The sequence below is a fragment of the Lynx canadensis genome, chromosome C1, assembly GCF_007474595.2.
Source record: "Lynx canadensis isolate LIC74 chromosome C1, mLynCan4.pri.v2, whole genome shotgun sequence".
NCBI lineage: Eukaryota > Metazoa > Chordata > Mammalia > Carnivora > Felidae > Lynx > Lynx canadensis.
Genome location: NC_044310.1, coordinates 52,117,135 through 52,123,741, shown reverse-complemented (window position 1 = coordinate 52,123,741; position 6,607 = coordinate 52,117,135). Strand labels below are relative to the sequence as shown.

At 42.2% G+C, this 6,607-nt stretch overlaps 1 pseudogene; it reads left to right on the top strand.

The window, feature by feature from the left end:
- Positions 1–4,684: 4,684 nt before the first annotated feature.
- LOC115521588 lies at positions 4,685–5,156 on the top strand (annotated as a pseudogene).
- Positions 5,157–6,607: the final 1,451 nt, after the last annotated feature.

Sequence of the window (6,607 nt, the reverse complement as noted above, 5' to 3'; positions counted from 1 at the left end):
GGCACTATGCTGGGTATTAGGGATAGAGATGAATAAGTCCTAGTCCTTCCTCGCAAGGAGGTAAGAGTTATTAGCACAAACTGAAAAGTGTGCAAGCATCTTTGTATCACCAGAGACCAGCCCAGAGCCCTGTACCCTATTGATGTCAAGCAAATGTTTGTTGATGCCAATCAGTAGGGACAGTAACTACTCCCCCTAGAACCAATATGTGCCCACTACTGAACTGGGACTTGGGAAGCAACTGTGGATATGGCAGCATTTCTGCCCTCAGGAGTGCCCAGTCTATTCAGGAGACAAGAGGGCACATACACATGGAAAGATGATGCAGTGAGGAATTGCAAAGCCCAGTGCCAAGTGAGGGAAAGCTCTCTGAAACCGGGAACAGTCGCCAATGGCTCTGGATGGGGAAGAACGATATCAGGTGACTCAGGACAGATCTTAGATGAAAGGTTGGGATAGGTAAAGGCAGGGTAACTAGAGGCCAATGCAGGCACCAGCTCAGCATGTGAGAGAGCCCTGCTAAGTAAGCCCAGCTGGGTGGAGGAAGATATTGCCCTCCTCTCTCATCAGACAGAAATTGTCCTAGATGATCCCAGCACACAGCTGCTGCTCCTCCCACCCCCAAGAGAGACAGGCATTGAATCCTTATATTCCAAACATAACTCCCCAAGCTCCCAGCTTGCCCATCATTAATGATTTCATGGTCCCAGTTAAAACGGTATTTCCCTAAAGCAATTTTCCCAGAAGTGGCAGAAGGGGAGAGATTAGCTACAGTTGCCATGGTGAATCTCAGAAGACCATCTGTCCTGGATGGTTTAGACTTTCACCTCCCTCAAGGTTATTTCATAAGGTCAGATGCTCTCAAAAGTCACTCCCAGTTATAAAATTCTGAGAATCTGAATTGGAATCCTGAGATCTGAAACTTCCTAGGATAAAAGGGAAAAGCACCTTGACCAAATGAAAAAGGAATCATTTACGAAAAGGACCCAGTACAGTGCCTGACAAATAACAGTGCCTCTTTAAAGACTTGTTATTGTTATTTTTAGATTATTTTTGGTAGTATTAGTTTGTTGTTTCTTTATCAATATCCATACCCCACCTCAACCCAGAGAGAATTCCATGTGGCTTATGCTACACTGAACGACATAATAACAAGTATTTTTAAGTCAGAGTCAATGAGTCTATTAACAAGACAAGGAAAGAAAACAGGAGAAAACATAGTACAAGGATACAAAGGTCACAATATCCTAACCCTGAGTTATAAATTTTCTCTGAGCTTCCTTTAAGCCAACAAAAAAAGAAAAATTAAGTTATTTACAAAATTTATACCATATGAAAAACACATAAAGCTGATAACAAAACCCTAAGAACTCAGTTCAAAGCTTTGCTGAGCCATATACTAGTTGCAGGGAATTTAACCCAGGTATGTAAAAGTTAAGAGAAAGTCAGCGGGCAGGAAGCAGGGAGGTCCGTGGATAATAAAATGAGGAATTACTGGACTAAACAAAGTCAAACAATTTTCTTGGTTGCAGGGCTTTGCAGAACCATTAATACATTCATTATAAATCTCCAAAGGGCAACACAGTTTGCCTTACTTATATAGCCAAGGAGCATGTGTTTTAGTGGAGAGTCTTACACTCTGAGAAATGCCCCTATGGATGAACAAACAGACAATCACTACTATAATTTTATTATTATCATTATAAGACAACTCAGACTACTTACCAAGGAGCACCTTTTTGCTTTTTCTTTAAAGAACAAGAACAGGGTTCTGCATTTCCCCATCTTTCTCTCTTAATTTGGCTTGGTAGTTTCATTCTAGATAATGCATTACTTGCAATTGTCAATAACTGCACTGGAGAGCATCTTAGACTTTGCAGTGGACCTGCCCCCTTCCTCATTCTGTCATCTACACTTATCAGAAGATAGGAAGGATCTATATTCTCATCTCCGTCTTAAAAGGATGGAAAAAAAAATCCCACAAAAACTGAGCTTCAAGGTCACACTGAGTCAATGACCGAGCTGGTCCTAAGCACGGGCTTCCCAACTCTGGGCTACCACTGTGACAGAGCCTGTCCTCCTCCCTCTTGGGTCCTTCCCCTCCCCATCAGATGCTACTTTTATCTTCTTGTGTGTCTGCAGGTGGGTGGCAATGCTGCTGACTCCTTTCTGGCTCAGTTTGGGCCTTTCTCTTTCATCCATTAATTAAATCATGCACTTTTCTTATAGGGGAGCAGAATCTTCAAAAGAGGAAAAAGAACCCTCCCTTTCAGAACATTCAGGGATTAAAGTTCATCTGGCTATGGAATGCTCACCAGGGACTAAACGCATTACTGAGAGGCAAGTGCTGAAAGCCAGTGACACATTAATATGAAAATGTGAAGAGAGAGTTCAGGCTGCCAAAACGCTGTCTCCAGCATTCTCAAGGTGGGGTCAAACAGCAGAATGGCACCTCAGGGAACATTCAGGTTTAGAGACTGGTCAGGGTGCCTTAGGATGAGTACTCAGTGGTAGCACTGTCCACCGCAGTGACCTTGACACAGCCCAGAACAAGAGCGCCCTTGGGAGTGATCAGCATGGGGGGTGCCTCCTTACATGGGGAGAGTGTGCAGCCTGGCCACGACCATGCCCCCCTGCATTGACATGAATCCAGCACCAAGTGCACAGAAAGGACAGTCCTGAACAAAGGTCTATGTACTTCGTCTTTATTTATTCAGCTTCGCCAGGGTTCCTCACTAGGAATTCTAGGCAAGAGGCTTTCCAAATAATAGAACAACTGTTCAAACACCAAACTTTTTTTTTTAATTTGAAATAATCATAGATTCAGAGGAAGTTGCAAAAATAGTACAGAGAGGTCTCACGTACTCTTTCCCCAATATTTCCCCAGTGTGACATCTTACATAACTACAATACAACAGAAAAATCAGGAAATTGACTTTGGTACATCCAGAGGCCTTACTCAGATTTTACCTATCTTACATGCACACATTTGTGTGGTGCATGTATGGTCTGTGCAGTTTTACCACATGTAGATTTACATAACCACCGTCATAATCACGATACAAAACTGTTCCATCACCACAGGGTCCCCCGTGCTACCGTTTTATAGTCACAGCCCTCCCCTACCCAAAGTTTCCCCCCACCCAGTCCCTAACACCTGGCAACCATTAATCTTTCTCCGTCCCTATACTTTTATTTTTTAAATGTTATATAAATGTATTTTTTGAGATCAGTTGTTGTTCAGGCTACATAATTCCCATGAGATCCCTCCAAGTTGACAGAAGTAGCAATCATTCATTTCTTCTACTGCTAAGCAATATTCCTGGTATGGACGTACCACAGCTTGTCTAACCATTAAAGGACATTTGGATTATTTCCAATTTTGTGTGGACATAAGTTTTGATATCTCTGGAACAAAGGTACAGGAGTACAACTGCTGGGTCATATGTCAAACCTTTTTTTTTTTTTTTTTTTTCCAAAAACTAATTTGATGTACCATATGGTTTCACTCATCTGTGGATTTTAAGCAACAAAACATTTTGATTAACATCTGGGAAGGAGCATGAGAAGAGAAGAGAGGGAAACAAATCAGATGAGACTCTTAAGGATAGAGAACAAACTGAGGGTTGATGGAGGGAGATGGGTGGGGAATGGGTACTAAGGAGGGCACTTGTTATGATGAGCACTGGGTGCTGTATGTAAGTGATGAAACCTGAAATCCTGCACTGTATATTAACTGACTAAAATTTAAATTGAAAAAAAAATTTGATGGACTTTTCTAAAAATATATATTTCACATAGAACTCTGCACTGTTAATCACAGTATGAGGTAAATCATTTAATCTCATTTTTAATTACTTGGGGCCATATTGTGAGCAATTGAAATCTACAAAACTATCTGTCTCTAAATTAAATTGTCCCCATGATATGAGGGTTTTGATGTCAAAGTGCTCCCATTCCTGCATTTGTTACAATTATTTTCCTCAAAGTTTCCAGGTGTGCTGCTCACGTATGTGCCTATTGGACACCTGAAATGTGGCAAGTCCAAACTGAGCTGTGCTATAAATGTAAAACACACACCTGATTTTGAAGACTTAGTTTAAAAAGAAGAAATGTGAGGGGCACCTGATTGGCTCAGGTGGCTAAGGGTCCAAATCTTGGTTTCAGCTCAGGTCATACTCTCACAGTCCGTGGGTTCAAACCCTGCATTGGGCTCTGTGCTAACAGCATGGAGCCTGCTTGGGATTCTCTCTCTCCCTCTCTACCCCTTCCCTGCTTGCTTATCCTCTCTCTCTCTCTCTCTTTCTCTCAAAATAAATAAACATTTTAAAAAATGGAAGAATGTAAAATATCTCATTAGTAATTTTTATACAGATTACATGTTGAAATGATATTTTGGATATCTTGTATTAAAGAAAATATATTATAAAATCAATTTCATTTGTTCCCTTTTATCTTTTTAATGTAGCTACAAGAAACTTTAAAATTACCTATTTGGCTCACCTTGTAATTTTATTGGGCAGCACTGGTCCAGAGGAGTTTTGTTTGCCCACTATTTGCTTTTATCTAGGTTGCTAGAGGTAATTATTATCTAACACTGAGATATGTGGTATGTTACTATCACTGATATACTCTGTAGCATCAACATAATGTTGTAAGAAAATGGTAATTATCTAAAGCCAGAGTCCCATCACTGCTTTCAAAACTGCATGAAAAGAGGCTGGTGTCGAGATGGGCAAATTCATGAAACCCGGGAAGGTGGTGCTGGTCCTGGTCAGACGCTACTCTGGACACAAGACGGTCATCATGAAGAACATTGATGATGTCACCTCAGATCGTCCCTACAACCTTGCTCTGGTGGCTGGAACTGACCACTCTCCCTCAAAGTGACAGCTGCCATGAGCAAGAAGAAAATCGCCAAAAGGTCAAAGATCAAGTCTTTTATGAAAGTTTATAACTACAATCATCTCGTACCCACAAGGTATTCTATGGATATCACCTTGGACAAAGCTGTCATCAACAAGGATGTCTTCAGAGACCCTGCTTGTAAACACAAGGCATGACGAGAGGCCAAGGTCAAGTTCGAGGAGAGGTACAAGACCGGCAGGAACAAATGGTTCTTGCAGTTGCGGTTTTAAATGTTTTGTTTCAGTCATTAAAAATACAAAACAAACAAACAAACAAACTGCATGAAAAGAGGCAGTAGAGAAGAATAAACATCTGGCATACAACTCTGAAAAATCAGAACTTTATTCCCAACCCATCCTCAAAAAAAAAAAAATATTTACTCATGTTCACACATTTCAACTTGTATAAACCTCCCTTTTCTTGTCTTGCCTATTTCCCAAAAGTGTTGTGAAACTTAAGTGGGAGAATACATTTGAAAGTGCCTCAATAGCTCTAAATAGCATGCCCAAAAACAGAAATGTAGAAGTCTGTACACAACCTGCACACAACTGACTCACCAGATTAGTCAACACTTCCCAGGATCCCCTCTGTGAAGCCTCTGCCACTGTCTATGGCACTCCCGGACAAGCCTCGCACTTCTGCCCCCACCTTATCCTCACCCACTCTCGAACTTTATTCCAACAAGAATCAGTAGAGTGTGGTCCCAAAGCTCATTACACAGGTTTATTTGGGTTGGGTTTTTTGGTTTTTGGCTTTTTTGTAATTATGACTTTAACTGTACAAGATATAAATTCATGAAACGAGTATGAAAAGTGGTTGGGCACCAGGGTGGCTCAGTCAGTTGAGCACCTGACTCTTGATTTTGGTCCAGGTCATGATCCCAGGGTTGTGGGATTGAGCCCCAAGTCAGGCTCCATGCTGAGTGTGGGGTCTACTTAAGGTTCTCAATCTCTCTCTCTCTCTCTCTCTCTCTGCACCTCCTCTGCTCCTGTTCTCTCTCTCTCTCTCAAAATAAATAAACTAAAAAAAAAAAAGTAAGTGATTCAATATTTTAAAAATAGATGATGGGGAGGAGCCCCTGAGTGGCTCAGTCAGTTAAGCGCCTGACTTCGGCTCAGGTCGTGACCTCACAGTTCGTGAGTTCGAGCCCGCGTCGGGTTCTGTGCTGATAACTCAGAGCCTGGAGCCTGCTTTGGATTCTGTGTCTCCCTCTGTCTGCCCCTCTGCTGCTTGCACTCTGTCTCTCGCATTGTCTCAAAAATAAATAAACATTAAAAAAATTTTTTTTAATAAATAAATAAAAATAGATGATGGGGGCACCTAGGTGGCTCAGTCAGTTAAGCGTCTGACTTCAGCTCAGTTCATGATCTTGCAGTTCGTGAGTTCAAGCCCCACATTGGGCTCTGTGCTGACAGCTCAGAGCCTGGAGCCCGTTTCAGATTCTGTGTTTTGGCTTCTGTCTGCCCCTCCCCCATTTTGTGCTCTGTCTCTCTCTCAAAGCTAAACATTAAAAAAAAATTTAATGGGGCGCCTGGCTGGCGCAGTCGGTTAAGCATCCGACTTCAGCCAGGTCACGATCTCGCGGTCCGTGAGTTCGAGCCCCGCGTCAGGCTCTGGGCTGATGGCTCGGAGCCTGGAGCCTGTTTCCGATTCTGTGTCTCCCTCTCTCTCTGCCCCTCGCCCATTCATGCTCTGTCTC